Here is a 22,331-nt window from a genome sequence, read left to right on the forward strand (position 1 = left end):
AATAACTGGCTATACATCAGGGTAGGGAAAGAATGCTTGTATAAGTTACAGAAATATTCCATCCATCTCAAGTAAGACTAAGTATTTATTCTTTTTTAGGTATAAGTGACTCTTGTACAATTTCTAAAACAGAAACCATAGCAGGCTTGATGTGATACCTTGAGAAAAAGGAACAAGGCACAATAATTTTATATGAAATGGGAGGGTTCCATTGTGTTGGAACACAACTCCCATAACTCCCATCTGGGAGGTAGGGGTTAGGAAAGGCTGGAGTAGCAGAATGAGTACAATTGCCTTTCAAACACCTGATGCCCTCCAGATGTGATTGACTGCATGTCCCATCATCCCCAACCATTTGCCGTGCTGGCTGGGGCTGATGGGACTTGTAGTTCAATACATCTGGAGGGCACCAGATTGGTGAAGGCTAGAGCACAATGAGTCAGGGGTGGAGGGGAGGACTGTGCACAATCCTATGTACTCGTGGCTTTCTAGCTTATGTTTCCCAGCCCTCCAACTCTCCCTTGCTGCCCACTTCTTTTTGGCTGGTCATGTGCAGCCCTGTCTTAGGTTCCAGGTTTGCCCCAGTCCAACTCCTCCTTTCCTCAACTCCACCCCAGCCACCCTTTCCACAGGTTCTGAGCTCACTGCCTACCTTTTCTCACCTCTCATGGTTCCTAGCACCTTCCTCCCTCCCTCCCTCACAGTACAGAGCCCCTCCTGACCTTAAAGACTCAGATGTCTTCAGAGGTCCCGCTCTGTTCATCCCCTTCCTGCCTCAACTCACCAACCCTCCTCTCTCGCCCTTCCTCGAGACCCCTTCTCCACCAGCCCTTCCATCAGATTCCTCTTTTTTGACATACTTCTGGCTCTGGACCCAACATCCTTCAGCCTCCTTGACCTGTTTTTTTACATTCCATTTATAAACATTTGTGAGTAACTTTTCATAATCTGCTTTGGACCGACAGTGTTTGAGACCTTCAAAACACAAATACTGACTGGATCATCTCTTCTTCTTTCTACGTCGGTGTAGCAATTCTTCACTCACCGTAGGTTTGATCACATTTCACTTGGTCCCATTTGCTAGCTTGTACCCTGGTATGACCGTAGAGCCCTTTTTGAATACTGGGAACTCCTTAGCTTGAAGTGCTAGACCAGTGGCTACATGCACATCATATAGTGAGGCAAGCGGTAGTTTTGTATTCACATTTTGTGGTGGAGGTGCCCTTTCACACAGCTCATGTTACTCTCGACTTGGCCCCATTGGCTCCTTTCATCCAGTTTGTTCCAGAATACCAACTCCAGCTGCTCCATCTCCATTTTGTAACAGGATGTGCCACAACCACCCCTAGTTGTACATACTGCATTTTTATGTTATATAATTATTTTTAACTATAATACTGGAGTGAACTCTTGTTCTCTTTCAAACAATTCTGAAGTTTTACTTATTCTTCCCCCTTGGTGGTGGTGGAGCTTTAAAAAGAAAAGAAAAGGTTTGGAGGGTCATGGTCAGAGATGTGAGTCATCCAGGCCAGGGGTCTTGAACCTTATTCAGCCCAAGGGCTGCATTCGGTTTTGGAGAATCTCTTGGGAGTCCCATTTCACTGGTGGGTGGGGCAATAGCCAAAGGCAAATGTGGTGGGGCTAAGAGCAAGGAATGGGGCTAAAATGCCAACATATTGTTATGTACTTGGGGTCAGTCTAAATTACCTCTGGGATTACCTTACAACAGTGTCTCTGAGTAAAAGAGATTGAGGATCCACCCACCCATACTGCAATTCTTGAATGGGTAGCCTTTTTGTCCTACAAGGCCTGAAAGGGTAGGGTGGAAATGAACCTGGGGGAAAAGTGAATCAAGACAAAAGAAGAGGTTGGTTTTGGTCTGGCAGAAGAAGATCCACTGGGCAGCTGGAAGGAAGCAGGGTTTGCCTGGTGTTGGTGTGGGCCTTCATCCTGAGCACAGTGTAAATAAACCCTTTTTATAAAAGAAGCACCATGAGTCTCCAGCGGACTCCTTCTAGAAAACTGAAGTCTGAGGAACCGCTGAAGCCCCTGCAAGTTCATCTCTCTCAGGGTTGAGGTGCAGGAGCATAACAATATCGTAGCTTAAAGAGGCAGTGACAGACTTTGTATTTCTGGGCGCAAAGATTACTGCAGACGCTGACTGCAGCCAGGAAATCAGAAGACGTTTACTTCTTGGGAGGAGAGCAATGACAAATCTCGATAAAATAGTTAAGAGCAGAGACACCACAATGACAACAAAGGTCTGCATAGTTAAAGCAACGGTATTCCCAGTAGTAACCTATGGCTGCGAGAGCTGGAACATAAGGAAAGCTGAGTGAAGGAAGATAGATGCTTTTGAACTGTGGTGTTGGAGGAATATTCTGAGAGTGCCTTGGACTGCAAGAAGATCAAACCAGTCCATACTCCAGGAAATAAAGCCAGACTGCTCACTTGAGGGAATGGTATTAAAGGCAAAACTGAAGTACTTTGGCCACATAATGAGAAGACAGGATACCCTGGAGAAGAGGCTGATGCTAGGGAAAGTGGAAGGCAAAAGGAAGAGGGGCCGACCAAGGGCAAGATGGATGGATGATATTCTGGAGGTGACAGACTTGACCTTGGGGGAGCTAGGGGTGGCAACGGCCGACAGAAAGCTTATCCATGATAAGCTTTCATGGCTGGTCCATGAAGTCACGAAGAGTCGGAAGCGACTGAACGAATAAACAACAAACCAGTAACGGAGCCTTGGAGAGGCATTAAGCCTTCTAGAATGGGAGGGAATATACAGAAGCTGGGAAGCTACCAAACAACTGGCAGCCAGGGGAAAGGAGAGGGAGGCATCATGGCCATTTAGGGAACCCCAGAGAATTGGATTGGGACCTCCAGTTGGGCTGGATTTATCCTGCAGGCCTGAGGTTCTCCACCTCAGATCTCCGCAAAACCCAAGAATATGCTAAACAAGAAAAATGTTTATTCAGGTAGATAATCTGACATCAATTCAGATGTACATGTAAACAATGGAACATAAAATCCATCCTCACCAAGGCTATTCTATCGTCTTCTTGTGGGTTTCAAAAGAAATCAACATTCCTTTGATCTCTGCTAGGGGTGAAGGACCTTTTCCAGAGGGGGACCAAATCATTTGATTAATAGCCCACTGAGCTCCTTCCATTTGAAGAATGTGAAATTACTTCAGCCTCAGTAGATATAAATGGCAAGAGCTGGCAGCAGGTTTTCACTTGCAAGGTAGCATCACCGCTAAAGATAGTTATTTAATCTGTTTTCCCATCCAGCTTAAAAGTCATGCCTCAGATGGACTAGATGAAAAGTTGAGCAGCTTCTTCACTCCTATTGCAAGCCTATGCATGTTTACTAAGTAACTAAGGGTACTAAGCTTACCCTTACTCCAGGGTAAGCATATATAGGGCTGCAGCTTAAAGCTATATACCAGGAGCATGGAAACTGCGGCCCTCCACATGATAATAATAATAATAATAATAATAATAATAATAATAATAATAATAATAATTTGTTACCCGCCAAATTCCAACTCCTACCAGCCCCAGCCAGTATGGTCAGTGGTCAAGGAAACCCCATGTGTGGAATACAGCAGAACTGTGGTAAAAAGTCACTGAATTTGACGCTGTGGAACTGCCCCACAAAGGCTAAAATGGGATGGGAACAAGAGACGTCTCTGGCATGGAACTGCCAGAGTCTACTGGTGCCCTCTAGAATGTTTTGGACTACAACCCCCATGGTCCCTCGCTTGTGGCCATGCTGATGGGAACTGTGGTCCAAAACATATGGATGGCACCTAGTTGAGGGAGGCTGGGCAGAGGATTGAGCCTTCTTCAATTACTATGCAGCTCTCATACCATAGCACAAACCTTACCCCCTCCCAGGCCATGAGCAATGTTCACAGCTCAAGCAACAGCATGTGCAATAGGGCTCTACCACTAGGTACACCTGAAACCTTCTTTCGTAAGCTTGTTTTCCATTCTCATAGTCTGGTGGGTGCCAGAGGGTGAAAGGTGAATGCTAGAGGACAAGGAGAACTCCTGCCCTCTAGCAGTGCCCTATGCATGCCAAACCATGACGGGCACTTTCTGGGAGAGCACCACAGGGAACCAGTGGTGCATTAGTAGACCCAAAGGCTGACCACGCCAGCATATATGTAGCCAAAGGACAGTGGGAAAGGAAAGAGCTCCACCATGTAGTATTCTTCAAAATCTTTTGGGGGAGGGGGTTAGTTTTATTTTTTGTTTTGTTCCCTGAACTCCACTTCCCTGAGTGGGCTGAAGGGGGCAGGCCGTGGCAGGAAAGGACCAGCAGGGCACAAACCCTGGGTCAGAGGATATTTAAGCTCTACGTGGGACAGTGACCACCACCTTCACTTTCTGTTGTCTGCCTACGCCGTGGGAAGGGTGACTATCTCATCCGCCCCGCTCCATCAGCTAGGGTGACCACTTACACAGTCAGTGCCAAGAAAGAGGACAAAAATGGACACCAATCTGCGTAACATTTGTATGCGCACATTTTTGTGTTTAGTAGAAAATAAGCCTGACTAGGTGACTTCTGTGCCTGATCGGGGTGCTGTCCAGGCACTGTTCACGGTTGATGGGCAATGTCAAGGCCCCTGTGCTCCCTTCTTATAAGTCTTTGACTTAAAACGAGACTTGGACTGGACACTTCTTCAAGTAGAGGACAGTCCTCCCAATAGAGGACTGTCCTCTGTAAAATAGGACATCTGGCCACCCTATGAGAGTGAGATACTGTGTGCAGGAGGGAAGCTGTGCTTGAAATGCTCTAGCACCCCCTAAAGAATTCAGAGTAGCAGACCCACCCTGAAATCCAAGCTGTTTCAAGCTGAGAACGGTGGAGTCTCACATCAAACGCTGGAGACAGTATTCACTGCCCCCTGCATACCCACCACCTCTCGCTCCCTGGGACACCCCCTGCTGCCACTCAAGACATCAGTTCAGCTGCCAGATTTCCATGACAACTGTGGCAGACACCAAACAGACAGGAATAGGCCACATTGCCGTCATTATCCAAGCAACAGTCAGCGGCTCCTCCTCTTCCGAGAAAGAGGGAGGCAGGCTGGGCAGAGCCAAGCCATCGTTCTTGCCAGTGCTAAATGGTGGAGGCACAGACCTTGCTCATTTCCTTTGCCCCAGTAGCATAAACTCTTCTTTGAGCATTTTCACACGTGATGCTAAGAGCAGGCTTTCTTGTGCCATTTATGTACAAGAGTACTGTATATGTACATAATATGTACTTATTCTCTCAGTATTTTAACACTTAATTTTAACTTAAATTTAAATTTTACTGTTCTAACTCTGTATTTTAATCTTATATCAATTTTGCTGCGTGGTTTTATCCTGGTTGTGCTTTTTATACTGTATTTTGTATTTGTGCTTTCAACATGTTGGTTGTTTTATTATGGTTTTAATTTTTGTGAACCTCCCAGAGAGCTTCGGCTATTGGGCGGTATAAAAATGTAATAAATAAATAAATAAATAAATAAATAAATAAATAAATAAATGTAGTGTGGTATCTCTCTCTCTCTCTCTCTCTCTCTCTCTCTCTCTCTCTCTCTCTCTCTCTCCACACACACATGTGCACACACTTACCCCCCCACACTATACAGAGCGGGGGAGAGACAAAAAGATATACTGTAATATGGTACATGAGTGTAACATGGTGTATCAAGTACTAGACTCATTTTAAATCTGAGGGCCCAGCTAGATGGTGAACTGGGAATGGATGAAGCCTTGAAGCAAGGATTCTGAGCTCCATCACACCAGTGATTTATTGCACACTTGTCACACCTGGTATGCAGTTTTGCAGCCAGGTACTCACATGATGTCGTCCCTGTCCTGCACTCATTTCGCCTCTTCCCCTCCATTTTTTGGTTCTTTTTGGAGTGGGGAAAGTCTGTTTTCCCCCCTCCATGCGAAATAAATGCGCTCCTCCCTCCCGTGTATTGCTGTCCTTGCGTTCTATCAGACCATCCCATTCTTTGTTGGGGGCGTGTGTGTCTGAGGGTGGTCTTGCTAACAAAAGGGGTGGTTCTCCGCTCAATCATGAAGGGGGAGGGACAGAGGTCCCACTTAACTCTATGTTCTTACTCCTGAGTAGGCATGACCAGGGGTACATTTTCACCTTAAAAGAAATGCATAAAATGCACCAGGACAGGGGTGATAGCGGTTCACCCCTGTGCTTCCCTAGAACTGCAAAGCTTTGCAGTTAAAGACATGGGTTTTTTTAGAAATGGAGTGAGGCACCTGCGCACCTGGTACCTGAGCTGCAGTGCACGTTTGCTCCTCCTCCCCAATAAACCTTTCCCAAGCCAAGTGTCAGCAACAGTTTCAGCCCATGTGCTCCCTCCTGCTTCCTACAAACGGCCTCCCTTCCTCCTCTCCCTGGAGTTTGTTTAATATGATCTCGGGGAAAGTATAGTGTGTTGTTTTACCATAGTTGCACAGCTTCAGGCTGCTGTGCTATTTATTGTATTTGTGTAGAAATCAAAAAATACTTTTTTAAAAATAAAAAATTAACTGCAGGGGAAAGGAGAATGTAAGGGACAGGGTGGGAGATTTTGCTGGCATTTTAGCGCTCCAGATGAAAAGATACAGGAGCTGAAAGAGCTCAACAGTGCACAGACATGAAAGTGCCCAGTGCTTAGGGTGACCATATGAAAAGGAGGACAAGGCTCCTGCATCTTTAACAGTTGCATAGAAAAGGGAATTTCAGCAGGTGTCATTTGTACATATTAAGAACCTGGTGAAATTTCCTGTTCATCACAACAGTTAAATCTGCAGGTGCCCTGCCCTCTTTTAAACCTGGTCACTCTAGTATAGCTCCTGCAGCTTTGTTGTGATGAAGAGGGAATTTCACCAGGTTCTTCATATATACAAATGACACCTGTTGAAATTCCCTTTTCTATGCAACTGTTAAAGATACAGGAGCCCTGTCCTCCTTTTCATATGGTCACCCTACCAGTGCTCAATTCACTAAAGAAATGGAGGGGGGAAATGTGAATGAAAAACAGATAAAAAAAGTAGGTGTGATGGAGCTCACAAGCTTCATTACAGAAAATGACACACCCAGACTCCTTTCTTGGTGGCATGACCTCTCTCAAGTTATTAAAAGATGGGGTGGGGCAAAATGGAGGAGTGGAAACACTTGTTTTATCAAAAGGTCTGTTCTAACCCTTTGTCAGGTGGTTAAACCGGCGTGGGCTGCATTAGAGTTAGCACACACCAATAGTCGGAGTTTGTTATCTATTCTACAATGTCCTTGAAACCCACAGCTTTGGATGGGAGACGGGCTCTGAGTCTTCAAGAGGGGATGGAGACTGTGTCTATGAGTGGCAATTCAATGTATCGATGGACTCACTGATCTCCCAAGTATAACAATCCCAATGGGTAATTTGATTTCCAGGACTCTCTACTACCATTCTAGGGTGATTGGCAGCAGCGGCTGCAGCCCCTCCCTCTACGCCCACTCAAAAAAGGCCAGGGTGGTCATGCCAGCAGCTATTCTGAGAGTGGGAAGAGGAGCTGCCAAAAACAGACCTCCCATCCCCACTAGCCACGGCTGCTTCCCATCTGTCACTGGTCCAGACCCCCACTGTGGCTGGCTGGAGAAACGATCAAAAATAAGGGTGGGACACCTTAGGGCTTTAAGCGTTTGACACAAAATATGGGGCCTCCTTCCTTTTTGTTGGAAATGGTGAAATAAGGGTTGTCCATTCTGTTCAGTGTGAAGGAAATATTCTGGAAAAAGGGTTGAACCTGAAAAATAAAAGATATTTGCGAAACGTAGCTCCCATAGTTTCAAAATGTAACCATGTCGTCATAATGGAACCCACTTCCCCACGTCCCCAACTTACAATGGCAGTTTAAATATCCGAACTTTCTGGAATTTTCTCTTCGCCTCTCAAATACTCACCTTTCCTGCCCACTGGCTATGGCTGTTTCACTGTCCCCAACCTTGTGCTCTCCAGATGTTTTGGACTACTGCTCTCATTATTCCTGACCATTGAACAATATAATTTGGAAGGGGAGACATGTATGAACTCTGTATGATTTTCCCCTTCCTGCCATCTATTTATGCATACACATGCCAAAGCTATAACCCACAGACAATCCCTCTGAATGCCAAATGGATCCTGTCTAGTTACTCCTAGCCCAAACCCATCCTGGTTTCCTTGGTAGCAATGAGTACATTGCTGGGATCTGTCAGAAATTTATTGATATCATGCTCTGAGTAACCTGATTAAGTATGTTAAATGTGACTTGAAGCACAGAGCATGTGGAGTTCAATAAAGAATGAAAAAGCAAATAATCAAATAATCGTACTGAAGAAATACAAGCTATAGACTGCGGCAGAGTGCCAGAGATCAGAGAATCAAATTCAAGTGGAGTTCAGGAAGGTGCGCGACTGAGATTATCCTATTTTATTTTCTCAAAAGCCTCATGATACAGGTTAGGCTGTGAGGTGGGGATTGCCTGAAGCCACCCAGTGAGCAAGGAAGGCACTCATGCTCTATGGCCCAATGGCTCCTCAATCCAGGGTTTCAATCACCTGCCCAGTGGTTGCAGGTGGGACTCTATCTACCCAGGCCATACTGATCTGCTAAGAGGAGCCAAGGCACACTCTTTTCTCCACACCCCACCCCTCTCTTGCACACACACACACACTGAACTGGGAATGAGTGAAGCAGCCCTTACATTGAACCTCTTAGAACACTTACATTCTTTGAAGCCCTTTAAAGGAGGATATCAGCACACTGGAATGTGCTTGGGAAAGGGTGACAAAGAGGTTGAGCAGCCTGCAGATCAAAGGAAGGTTGAAGGGGTTTGGTCTGTTTAGTCTGAACAAGAAACTGGCTGGAGCATGCTGGGAATTAGAGGACTTTTTCAGTTTAAACATGCATAGGATTGCACTCTAAGAGGCGCAGTGATAGCCATTTGAATGGCTGTCACATAGATGGTGCAGCAAGTTTGATTTCCACCATTCCAGAGGATGGGACCTGAATCAATGGGTTCGCACATTACAAAAATGGGAATTTTCACTAAACATTAGAAAGAACCTCTTGATGCTAGAGGCTGTTTGCCAGCGGAGAAGACTGCCTCAGAAGGTGGTGGACTCTCCTCCATTAGAGGGTTTCAAGGAGAGTCTGGATATCTATCAGGAATGCTGTAGCCACAGATTTCCTGTATTGGCACAGAGTTGGATTGTATGAGTTGGAGTTGGATTGTTCCTGTATCTATTTCCTAATTTCCTAACACAGTGATTCTGAAACTTTTCAGTGTTGCCCCTCTCTCCACTTCTAAACTTACTGTCCCATTCTGTGGTTACTTGAGGCTTGCAGGAGAAGCAGGTAGCATCTGATGGCACTCAAAGCAAGGCAGATAGAGTCCCATACAGTCAGGTCAAAATAGACAGGCCAAGTCACAACAGGCAATGTCAAGTCAGAAGAAAAGAGAACCTTGGATAGCTCCAAGTAGGTCCTGCTGGCTGGAACTCTCCTACTAGGACAATAGGAGGATGTTGTCTCAGCAGGGAGCTAAAATCAGCTAAAGCCTTATGTAGCCTGATAAGATTTGTAATGTGGTCAGCTCTACCCGTCCTGGTGGAGCTGACTGGTCTGTTAAAGAACTTTCACTTGATTTTGTGGCCTGAGACTTCTCCAAGGCTGGGGAGCTGGAGGTTCTGCTGGGGGTTCATCCTCTAAGTTGTGAGCATGACAGTGGCAGGCCTGTGTCCTCTGGCTGGGGGAGGGGCTGAATAAGGCACTAACTGCATCATCCTCATCAGAATCCTCTGCTGGATACTGGAAGGCCCAAAGGTCACGAAACATACTCTACTGAGCTCCTCAATCCATCAACCACCGTTACTTGGCAAAAAAACCTCTCCACAGAATCCTCACACACCTGTGTGCATGCAGCTCACGGAGGGATCTGTACGTAAGACCACTATTCCATTGCTGGCATTGGAGGGGGACTAGAAAAGGCTATGTCACACTCCCTCCTAAAACCAGCCAGCCCAAGAAAGAGATGGAGCTGTCCTATGTTTCATGACTTTTGGCAGCTGCCATGGTTAGCAAACAGTTTTTGTGACTGCAGCTCTAAACCTTTGGTGCTCCTTGGAGAAACATATCTCTGGAACTCCATGCTCCAGGATTCCCCTCCCTCTCTGAAACTCTGTGCCCTTCCTCCAAGTGTCTCGCATCCTCCCAGGGATCCAACTCCACAGTTCAAAAACCACTACTGTACTGCTAAGTTTTCACTGGACCAGATGATTTCCAAAGTCCCTTCCATTGCTATGATTCTATTAAATTATTCACAACGGTGAAATCAGAAGCAGGCTGTGAAGAGAACTAAAATGTTCCTTTCCAGGTTGGAAAAATGGCAACAGAGATTCAGTGTAAGAACAAAGTGGGGATCCTAAGTTATTCTGCTCTTTCCTGGCTTCTGACCATTCTGTTCCTCTAAGAAGAGTCAGCTAGTGTTACCTAAGGGCTTAGGCACTGGTTTAAAGAGCCAGAATTTAAATTCTGTTGGCCCCATCGCCTGCCATGTCCCTTGATGAGCATGATGCATCTTCTGCCTCATTCAAGCTACATGCGTAAGGTCAGAGAATCAGGATCACTGCCTGCTGCCTTCACACTTGTCTCCTTTTCAGCCACTGCCTCCCGCTCCTTTTACAGACATAAAACCACAAAGAAAATTTCCCTAAGTTGGAAGTGTCTCTGCTGCCCTGTTCCCTCTTACAGTCATTGTTTAAATATGAATTTCTTTGGGGCTAGACTAGGTCGTGGAGCAGGCATTGCAGAACAGGGGTGGGTAGATCAGGATAGATTTCTAAGGTGATTTGCAGTAGATCAACAAAGATTTCTGTCTCCCAATTGTTCAACAATAGCAACAACAAAATACCACTCCTACCCATCACACTGCTAAAATGAAGGGAGGGGGGACTTGGGATAACCGGGAGTGGAGATTTGTGTGGAAGGACTGTGAGCTCTGTTCAGTTCTCAAAATAAATTCCTGGGCTCAGAATTATTTAATTCTAAGCATGTGTCTTTTGCACCAGGCACCAATTGATAGATCTTGGGGTTCTAGTTAAAATCACTCACAAAGCAGATCCTGCAAGGCCACCCCCACTGTAGAACATGTCCCAACCCCAGCCATCCTTCTCTGTTGAGAGTACCACATAAGATACCAGCCCCACACAGACTAGAATGAATGAACAGGGTAACCACTGCAGACAGTGACAGTGCCAAGTTTTTGAAGGCCTTTCGGCAAGGCACCTTCAACGGGCCCCCTCTCTCACTGAGTCTACCTTCTTAGCACCATTTTCACCCACTGCTCCTGCTCCTCATCCTCCTTCGCATCATTGCTATGACTTACTTGCTAGATAGGTAAAAAGGCAGTGAACAAGGAGTTGGTGGCATCTACTGCTCTTCCTTCTTACGACCACTGTTGTCTGGGCCAGAGCCCAGAGAGGCAGGTGGACAAGCAGTTTGCAAAGGTGAAGAGAAGGGGCTCTTGTCAGCAGGGTCCTGCTTGGGTGTGGTCCCTTGGCAAGTGCCCAACCATGCCTACCTTGACACTGGCCCTGACCATACAGGTACCAATAAACACAATGGCCCTGTTCAGAAGACACCTTAAACCACGGCTTTAACCATGGTGAATACAGCTTTATGGTTTAAGGTGTCTTCTGAACAGGGCTATAGTGTTGTATCCAATGGTTGTGCAAGAGGAAGGCAGCTCACAAAACCAATCTTTCTCTTTCCTCCCTCCCTGCTTTACCTCATGAAAACCTTCTCCAGAGGGTCGGGGGGGGGCAAACAATGGGGACTATGTTGTATGTCGTAGCTGCAGTGCTGGGCAGGAGGCGGGGATTCAGGTGGGAATTATATTTCATTTTCTACTGGTTCAAATACTTAATTAAATATGTACATGAGCTATCAGCAAATAGTAAATAATACATATCTTCCCTGCTGGAAATGGTCTAGTGGGGACTTGGAATTGTAGACATCTTTTATTAGGCTGATATGTAATTTACCTGGCCAGGTAGGAGAATGCAGAGGTAGAACAAACACATGGTCTGACAAAAGGCAGGGTTGCACCTTTAAAGGAAGCCTAAAAATAATTTAAAATAAATAATTCAAAAAGGAATGGTTTTTTTAAAAAATGTTAATGAAGATTGCATTTCAGCAAACATAAGACTTCCAGGAACAGTTTTTGAGACAGTAAACATGGAGAACATAATGGAGAGATACAAGACTATTTTTTTAAAACAACAACAACACACGTTTCTAATAGAGCATGTCTGTTTTATTTCACATGTAGGTAAAGCAGAGGGAAGCAAAAAGAACTACAAAGAAAAACTACACAATCTAGTGGGAAGGTACAGTTTTAACAGCAATATATTTTATCTCTAGTGTGGAAAGCAGCCTAGAGGTACATTCCTATAAGATGTAAAGGTGATCATCTGCATATACACAGTGAGAATGATCCATAAGAGACATCATATATAAATTAGCAACTTTGGGGTGTGTGCAAATGTGTTTTACTGCATGCACATAGCAAAAATATGCTATGGTATAATCAATCCTCAAGGAACATCTCCACCCCCTGTGTGTGTGTGCGCACACACACATGTGATTTATTGGTAGGTTTTTATTCTTTTGAAAACCACTTGAGGATTTGAGAAGTGGTATAAATATTGTTAATAACAAATAAATAAATAAATAAATAAACAAACAAACAAATGTGTAGACTTTGCTGTGCTTACGCATGCTGAGGGTACACACGCAATCTACATCACTAAATGTTCTGTCCTCATCCTAACAAGGACCCCACAGGGTGCGATGGAGGGTGCGGGGAAAGACACATGAGAAAGATTAGTTGGGTGAGCTGCCTTCTGTTCATGCAGCCATTGGATACAACTCAATATCACTGCTTAAAAAAATGAAACAGAAAAACAATACTATAGACCTGGTTAAGAAAAGGGTGGTAACACTAAATTTTGGACAGATTACAAAGGGTGATGTGGACTTTTTCCTTGCTTCGTTTTATTTGTGTACCTTTTTATGTTGCACATTGCTTTGAAATATTTGGAAAATATAAATATTCTACACAAATATTTGCTCAAATGTTTTAATTCAAAGAAGACGAGCAATGTGGAATACTGCAGCAGCAACATCTGTAACAGGGAGGATCAGTTGCTCCTAGAAATTGTGGTGGGACCCCCAACTTTCACTGCTCTTGTGAGTGACTCCAAGGGTGAATAGCTAAATCATTTAATAACACTAAAGCAGCCAAATCACCCTAAGAGGCATCAGCCTTACTCTCTGCCTTGTACAAATGAAATAACACCTTTAGATGCTGCCAGGATAACTTCCCTTTACGTAAGTATTATTAGGAGCTTGCCGTGGAGTAATTCAGTGGTGAGAAATGCATTTATATATTTCTCACATTTGTATCCTCCAGGGAGCTTAGGGTAGCATCCATGGAGTAATCCCATTTTATCCACAGGAGTAATATTACCATTACAGGGAAGTGTTTATTTGTGGACACAAAGAAAAACTATGGTTTCAGACATAACATATTTCCTCTCACATTTATAAGCATGTCATGCCTCTCCCTTCAGACAGCTCCCTTGCTGGTGCAGCCATTAACCTACATACAGGGCACCGGTGAGGATAGGAGCCAGAAAGGAAAGGAAGACTGCCATGAAAGCCACATGGGCGCTTAGAGAAGATCAGTGCTCCACACTCAGTCCACATTTGCCACCTGTCATTTCATCCTCCCGCACCTGGCCAACACTATGATGGACACGTTTAGCTTGGTTACCCACCCTAAATCAGCCCCAACTGAAAGCAGCCGGTTTGCACTGCGTCTCCCTGGCGCTGGGATGTGCTGCCTGGATGGGGTGTGGCTGTCATCAGCTCTCATTACGACTCCTCTTCCCTTCCCCCTTCCCCCGTCCTCCTCCTCCTCCTCCTCGCTGACTCTTCCCCGGTTTCCAAATCCCAGGGAGTAGATAGAAATAATGACACCAGCAGTTGTAGTGCTTGTGCTACCACAGGCTCCATCTGCACCCGCCCATGCCGTCTCCACCTTCTTGGGGCTCTGTGACCCACCCTGAGCCCTTTCTTTTCTTAACTGGGCCCCAAGAAAACACGTTCCTCCTTGCATGTATAGGCACTCATGCCATTTGGAAGGGTTGGAGAGCTGGCAAGAATGGTGAACGTGCTTCATTTTAAAAGTTCATTTAATGCAGGGGCACAGCACCTCAGACCTGGAGGGCAAATCCAGCCCCCACTTCCTCTGGCTCCATCCCCTTTCCCCCAACCACTGATCGTTTGGTGGTTTCCTGTCTTTTATGCACCAGCACCTCCCCACCCCATTTTAAGAGCCTTAGTTACTGGCAGTAAGAGCTGTCAGCTAAAATATGCTGGCCCACCCCTTTTGCTTTCAGCCGTGCTTTTCCAAAAAGGTACTCAGCCCAGGCTCAGGTCAAAAGAAAACCAATACCCCTGTCTAAAGGATTAATCACTTGTGGCCCCCGTCTTGACGGCGGTGCTGTGGTGCTGTGAGGCCCCCAGCTCCCGCACTTGTGTTCCTTCCCGGCATCTGCATGGGAAGGAACGCAAGTGCAAACTTCCTGCTGGGTGCTGAGCACCGGGAGGGATGGAGGAGGAATAAGACAGCCAAAGGAGGGCAAGGAGAGGAACGCAGGGCACCCTAACCACCTCTCCTCCCTCTGGCTGCCCGTCCCCCCCCCAGTATTTTATTTATTTATTTATTTATTTATTTATTTATTTATTTATGTATGTATCTATCTCTTTCTGCAAAGCTGCGCAGATATAGATAATAAAAAAATAAAAAAATCAGGGTGGGGGGAGGAACTGGCCCCATTCCTCCCCCCCCATTTTTATTTTTACAGAGGCGCAGGCCCCATTCCTCTTCCCCTCCCCCTGATTATTTATTTATTTATTTATTTATTTATTTATTTATTTATTTACCACAGAGCACGGGGCTCTCCTGAGATCCTGGAAGTCTGCCCCCTTCCCTGTCAAAGCCGATGGTGACCAATCAGGGGGCGCTATCGGCTGTGACACACCTCCAATGAAAAAATGTCGGGGTAAGCGCTCATCTTCTTTTCAGCAGAGTTTCCGGGGTTTGCCCCCGGATGGCTTTGCAATGGTGGCTGCGTCATGTAGATGACCTGCCGCTACTGCAAAGCCACCCCAGGGCAAACCCTTCATCAAGACAAGTCTGATACATTGGGGCAGGGACAAGATAAACAAGGTACTTCCATCCCTGACCTCTCTAAATAGCATCCTTGGTTGAATCCTCTTCACCCTCCGAACTCACTGTTTACAAATCAAGCATTCAGCAGGGTAATAATGTACACATAAACCAAGAAAATGTAGAATAAAGATTTTTTTAAAAAAAAATATTGAGTGAATAGTATGCCGGTGGGCGGGCGGTTGGAGAAACGGCTCCTTAAAAGAACAAAACTCCAAAAAGCTGAAATGGAAAAAGCAATATGAATTTGTTAAAAAGGAAAGGCTGCTGAAGTCCATAACAGGCAATTTAATTTATTTCAAGAAACCATGTCAGAGTGTCCCTTCATGTTCCTCTCAGGACATAAAATCCTGTACTTACAATTAAACAACTATTTTTCTTTGGTCTCTAGGTTAGACTGGCTTTCCTTCCCTGAACATTTGCAAAAGTTCTCCAACAATTAAACAAATCCAGAGCTTCTTGTCCAGAAGCTTAGGTATGCAGAGTGGCCTTCAGACACATCACCGAAAATTATGATCTTGCCGCTCAATCAGCTGCAACCCACCCAACCACCCATAAATCATAGTGAGAGCCGTAATGCACACCAATTATCACACATCAATAATATCTCCTTGCTTAGTTGCATATCTTTGCTTCAGTGGAACTGAGTTATGAAAAACACAGAGAACACAATTGCTTGTTGTAACTATATAAGGCTATATTATTGTTTTTTTATTACAGAGCAAACAATAAAGCTTCCATCACTTCATTAGCTCTCACATATTTATCCAGTCTCCAGGCTGGCAGTTCTTCTGAAGGATCTCTTTAGTTCTTAAAGCTGCATTGAAAACAGTGTCAGTATTTTAGCTGCCTTTACAATCCTGTAATTCCTTATTTGGGGGGGGGGACTTGTGTTTAGGGGGCTAAGAGCAGAGGGAGAGATAGAAAAGGTTAGTGAGGGGGCATGCAGAGGCCAAGGCTGGAGGGAAGCTGTGGAGAAGGCAGGCAGGCATTGTGGTTGAATGGGAAGGGGTGCTGGTAACGGTAGCTGTTTTGCTGCTTGTGCTCGGTTTTCTCCATCAATTCCACCTCCCGCATAATGTCAGGATGAGACAATCCCCATCTGGAAATACCTTCCCTTTTACAGTCAGGGAAGAAGGCGCAGGCTGCAGCAGTGGGATGAGGCCAACCTTAGCCTCTTCTTGGAGGTGCTCCAACCGAGGGAGGAAAAGAAGGGAGATTCAGGATGTGGGGAAGCAATTAGCAGAGGGTAGTTGCCGTCTGGGTCACAACTGAAGGCATGGGGAGGGGGGATATTAACAATGCTATGGACAGAGGCTGGGCTGATACACAAATACTGGACTCACTCTCAGCCTTGCACATTGCCATTTTCATGGAGAGAAGAGCCACCTAGAGAAGCCCTCCCCAAACTGGTGCCTTCTACATGTTTTAGTCAACAACTCCCATCAGCCCCAGCCTGCAAAGCCAAGGGTCAGGGATTACAGTCCAAAGCATCTGGAGGGCACCAGGTTGGAGAAGCCTGCTCTAGGCTGCTCTTCTCTCCATGAAAATGGCAACCACCCTAAGGGTGGTTTGCCTAATATTGGCACCTGTTGCCATCTGGAACAGCTATCTTTCAGGGGCGGGGGAGAGGGGGGAATTATAACAAATATACACAAGAGTTGGCTAAAGACAAACAAATAAGTGGCAAAGGACTCAAACAAAGTAAACACATTTCCTGGCTACCTTTCCTGGTCCTTTTCTGGTGGTGATCTTGCATTAGCTTAACAATCCCAGTTTGGTCCATCTTTCTTCATATCACTCACATTTCAAGCTTTCCAACCAGCTCTACTTCTCTCGTCTAAATACTCCCTGCATTTGTCACCGAACACAGTATTGGTTTTCCAAACGGTGTTTGGGGGTTCCTTGGAGAGACAAAAAGCAATGGAGGACAACGGTCCTTGAAACTCAGCTTATGTTCCATTGGAACCTTACTCTGCAATGTGCAGTGACAAAGGATGGAGAGTGTGGGGTAGGAGCAAGGCCTATGGTCCAGAACTCTAATTTTAAAGCTTATATTTATTATATTATTTTATTATTACTTAATAAATTTATATACCACTGGATATATTTAAAAAATCTCTAAGTGATTCACAAAGTACATTATAATATACATTAAAATACAATTAAAATACATACAAATCGCTAAAACCTTTATATGAAGTATTAATAAAAGCATTAAAATCAATTAAAACCAATACAACACTATAATTGTATTTATAATGGATTTGACAGTAATGTTTAGTTAACATGTTCCCTCATGGTTCATGGGGAACCTAGTGTCATCCCACAAGCTATTATCTACCATATCAGTCTTGTATGGCCTGTTTGTTGTTGTTGTTGGCATCATCATCATTGGCATCATCATAAATTTTTATCCCATGATCCACCAGTGTGTTTTTCATTTAAGAACATATGAACATAAGCAGAGCCATGCTGGATCAGACCAACGGTCCATCTAGTTCAGCATTCTGTTCACACAATGGCCAACCCAATGCCTATGGGAAGCCCACAAGCAGGACATAAGCACAATTCAACATCCACTTGCTTGTGTTCCTCAGCAACTGCTATTGAGAAGCATGCTGTCTCTGATACTGGAAGTAATACAGAGCCATCATGACTAATAGCCACTGATAGCCTTATCCTTCATGAATTCATCTAACTGCCTTTTAAGGCCATCTAAATTGGTGGCCTTCGCTACATCTTGTGATTTACAAAGCAGGAGTGCATACTTAGGCTTTCCCAACGTAACTAATCTGTGTCAAGTGATCTTGAGTACGTACTCTTTCTCTAAGAACTCCATCTGACAAGCGTTTTATTGCATGCTCGTTACTGGGCACACACGGATTTTCACGGGTCCCTCTCACAATGTCTGTCTCCCGTGAGCCTCCTGCCCCTTCTAGCCTTATTTGCGCCATAAAAAACCCACCCCAGTAAGTCTGGCTTATTTTTAAAGATGGACGTTGCCTCTATCCCCTGCTGTGTGCAGGAGAAGCAGTGGGATCAAAATGGCCCACTGAATGGGACACGTGCACATTGTTGACTTCCTCTTTCAAAAGAGGAAGTAATGAGGGACAAACACACGGACAGAGAAGCAACGGTAAGGAAACGTGATTCCACCCCCCACCCGTGTGATGACACTCTAAAACATGAGTGCTTTGTTGGATGAGACCAAGGTGAACCTGTCCAACTTACTTTGCAAGCATCCCAGCAACCAGCAGGCCTTTCGGTAGTCCTCCAGAAATTGGCTACACCTTGTGCTTACTCCTGTTTAACCACAGCTCCTGCATAATAGGATATGGAGTGTGGCTTGCCTTCCTAACTTCATTTTACCCTACCCCCCCACCCCCCACTCCCCCCACCAAGCATTTCCTCTCAATTTGAAAGGTTTTGCATTTTCAGAAGAGGCTTTCCACTATGCCAACTCCTGGAATGTGTTGTGATGTCACAGAGGGAAGGGAAAGTGTGGGATGGAGAGAGGATTTAATTTTGGCGTTTGGGAAGACAATAAAAGGGTATGACATCACCTAGGTCAAGGAAGCTCATTGCCGAGAAAGGAAGTAATAGCTACTGCTGTACCGGAGGTCAGGGTTCAGAACACAGGAAGGGTATAATTGCCTAGAGTGGGAGTCCTGTACAATGTAATCTGAACTGCAGCCGGATCCTAATGCACTCATGTCTGATCACTGTGGATTTTGTATAGATTAAGCATTGTATGTAAGCAACTGTGTTTTTCATCTGTCCTGTGTGTGCATGAGAGAGATTTTTATTTTAGTCTTATTCTGATTCTTTGTACCTCTCTTTCATATTAACTTGTTTGCGCAGCTTATTATGATCTGGTTTCTTGTCTTCTTCTTTTTCGGACAGAAGGGAAGTCACTAACCTTTTATGGTTTGGCTCCATGTAGCAAACCAATCTCTAGTACTGTTGAGGGTATTGAAGATCTAGAACTCCATGAGGTGTTGGTGACACATGGTAGCCTAAGGCAAGACCAGGGGAAATATTTTCTACTTAAAAGTAGAGACAGCATTTCTTTCAATGGTCATCAAATAGGGCTGACTCACGCTTTTGCTAGTCTGAGGTTTCAAATTGTGGGCTTTCCATAGGGAGCTGATTGGCCACTATGCGAACAGAATGCTGAACTAGATGGCCCCTTGTGGCTGATCCAGCCTGGCTCTTATGTTCTTAAATGAAAAACACACTGGTGGATCATGAGATAAAAACTGATGATGATGGTGATGACGAGTCTTGCTAGTCTGGGGTTCCAAAGTCTCTGCGTACCAAAGGCACAAGTTACTTTGTTTTAAAAATTGCCCATTTGTCCTGGGTTGGCCATTTTACAGGTGGTGATCTGGCCACTTTAAAATTCCATTCATTTCAATGGAAGACTGATACATCTGGAGCTTTTATACACTAGGTCATTAATCAGTTCTTAATTGCTGTATCCAGTTTCAGTTTTCTTGCAGAATTGAGATCTGGGCACTACACAAGGAGAGTTTCCTTTCCTACTTTTCTGTTACATAACCTCTAGGTGGCACTGCAGTACAGTGCAAATACAGAAGTGAAAAAAGTGGTTTCTTTTGCTTTCACAATGAAATACTGCATTTTTCTTGCTCTAACAAATCTCACTGAAAGTGTTCTTTAGACCCAGGAGTGAAACTGGAGATCACAACATTGTTTAAAGAACCCAAAAGCAACCATGACCCTTTCTACACTTCAGGATTATCCCAGGAAAATGGAGGGATTGTCCCTGTCTGCTCCCAGGATCCTGTGAGTCATTTGGATGCACAGGAATGATCCTGGGATGATCCTGGGGAAAAAGGCAGGTGTAGAAATGGCCCATGAGTAGGGAATGACAAGTGCACAATAAATGGCTCGTGTAGAAAAGCATTTACAAAGGAATGCAGCTGAGTGGGTAACACAGGTTGGAATCCAGCCAAGAATCTTTCCCTGTCTTACTCAAAACTTGCTTCAAGAATTTTAAATCACTAAGTGGGGTGGGGATAAAGGACATTACTCTGCATATTCTTGTGTTTTGCAAATGCAGTTACTAATGGGATTCCCCACTCCATTTTCAGAACATTACAGTCCCATAGAATATAATGAGGGTGCCTTATTTCAGGCACCATCACTTCGGAATGCCTCTTCTTAGTCTGGCAGTCCCAGTGAGCTGTGCAGGAAGAGGAGATGGTGTCACAGTCAGTGTGATGATTGATCACGCCACACACTTTGGAGCACAGGAAACTGCAGCACGCTGCTGACACTCCATGCTATCGGTTGCTGCAAAGCTGCCAATATTGTAATGATTTTAGACATTAATTTTTAGTGTGACACAGCCACACTTGGAGTACTGTATACAGTTCTGGTCACCTATACTTCAAAAAGGGTATGGCAAAAGTAGAAAAGGTGCAGAAACAGGCAATAACCAAAATAATCAGGGGCCTGAAGCAACTCCCTTGTGAAGAAAGGTTGTAACATTTAGGGCTTTTTTCATTTAGAGAAAAGGCAAGTAGTAGATAGACTACTCTCCTTCATTGTAGGTTTCAGCAGATCCTGAATGGCCACCTATCAGAGATGCTCTCGCAGTACATCTCTTGCATTGACAGGGGGTTGGACTGCATGGCCTTTGAGGACCCTTCCAGATCTAGGTTTCTGTGGTGTATAAACTTATGCCTGGGATAAAGCAGGGATAGGGAACCATTGGCCTCTGGGCTGGCTATGGCCCACAGAGAGGCCCCATCCAGCCTGTCACTTTCTCTCCCAGGCCCCTTTCCTTCTACTTCAGGCAGAGGAAATCTGTGATCTCTGATCAGAGAGAAAATATTTTTTTCCTGCTGCTGCTGGTGGCACCACCACCACCTTGCATTTAAGGCACAATCCTACACACGTTTACACAGAAAAAGGTCTTACAACTCCCACCATGCTGGGAGCTGTAGTGCTTTTTTCTGTCTAAACATGCATAGGATTGCACTCTTAGGCTTTTTAAAAAGCCTCCATTGGTGCAAAATGTGGGGCGGCATTTTTTTGGGGGGGGAATCACTGCTGGGGAGGGAAGATCTCACCCACCCTTACCCAATACTGCAACCCCTCCTCAAAACATTATCTCCCTACTGGAATGGCTTTTACAAAGCCTCCATTGGTGCCAACGGAGGCTTTTAAAAAGCCTAATTGCTGGGGTGGGGTAAATCCCCTGGTGTGGTTGTCCAGAGGCAGCTCAGCCCATGGGAAGAAAAAGGTTCCTAACCCCCAGCATGGAGAAAGTGGATAGAGATAACCTTCATCCCATGCAGCTGAATGGTGGGAGATTCAAGACAGGCATCATAGTTAAGCTGTCAAATTTGTTTCCACCAGATGTAGTGATGGCCACCAGTTTAGATGGTTTTAAAGGGGAATTAAACCAGTTCATGGAAGATAAGGCTCTTAATGGCTACTAATCATGATGGGTATATGCTACCTCCAAGATCCGAGACCGCACGAGTGGGAGGGAGCTATTGTCCCAACGTCCTACTTGTGGACATCTCAGTGGCACCTGTTTCGCTACTATGGGGATGGAGTGGTGGGCTAGGCAGGCCTTTGGTCTTCTCCAGCACAGCTCTTCTTACCTCCCCAGGGGCAGAAAGGGTTAACATCCCTTTGAGCGGCCCTCCTCCCCACTGGCTCTGAATAGCACTCTTGACAGGCGGCATAGCAGCAGGGCTATTTAGGTTTAGTGGCTGCCACCTGGGGAATGCACAGGGGAGGGGACTCACGGAGTATAGCCTCTGACATCACTGGCTGGCTCCATTCTGGGCACATGGATAAACAGGGTGACTCACGGCAGGCTCCGGTTATCTTGCTAGGAAATTGAAAGTGACTCAGCCCCAAACTGGGAGAGGGGGTAGTAGCTAGGCAGGGTACCCCGTTCTGATCTCCCCCTTTCCCCCAAAGGTATATGGCTTATTTTTGGTTCCTTAATCCAAA

This window comes from Elgaria multicarinata, chromosome 2 (genome assembly GCF_023053635.1).
Source record: "Elgaria multicarinata webbii isolate HBS135686 ecotype San Diego chromosome 2, rElgMul1.1.pri, whole genome shotgun sequence".
Lineage (NCBI taxonomy): Eukaryota > Metazoa > Chordata > Lepidosauria > Squamata > Anguidae > Elgaria > Elgaria multicarinata.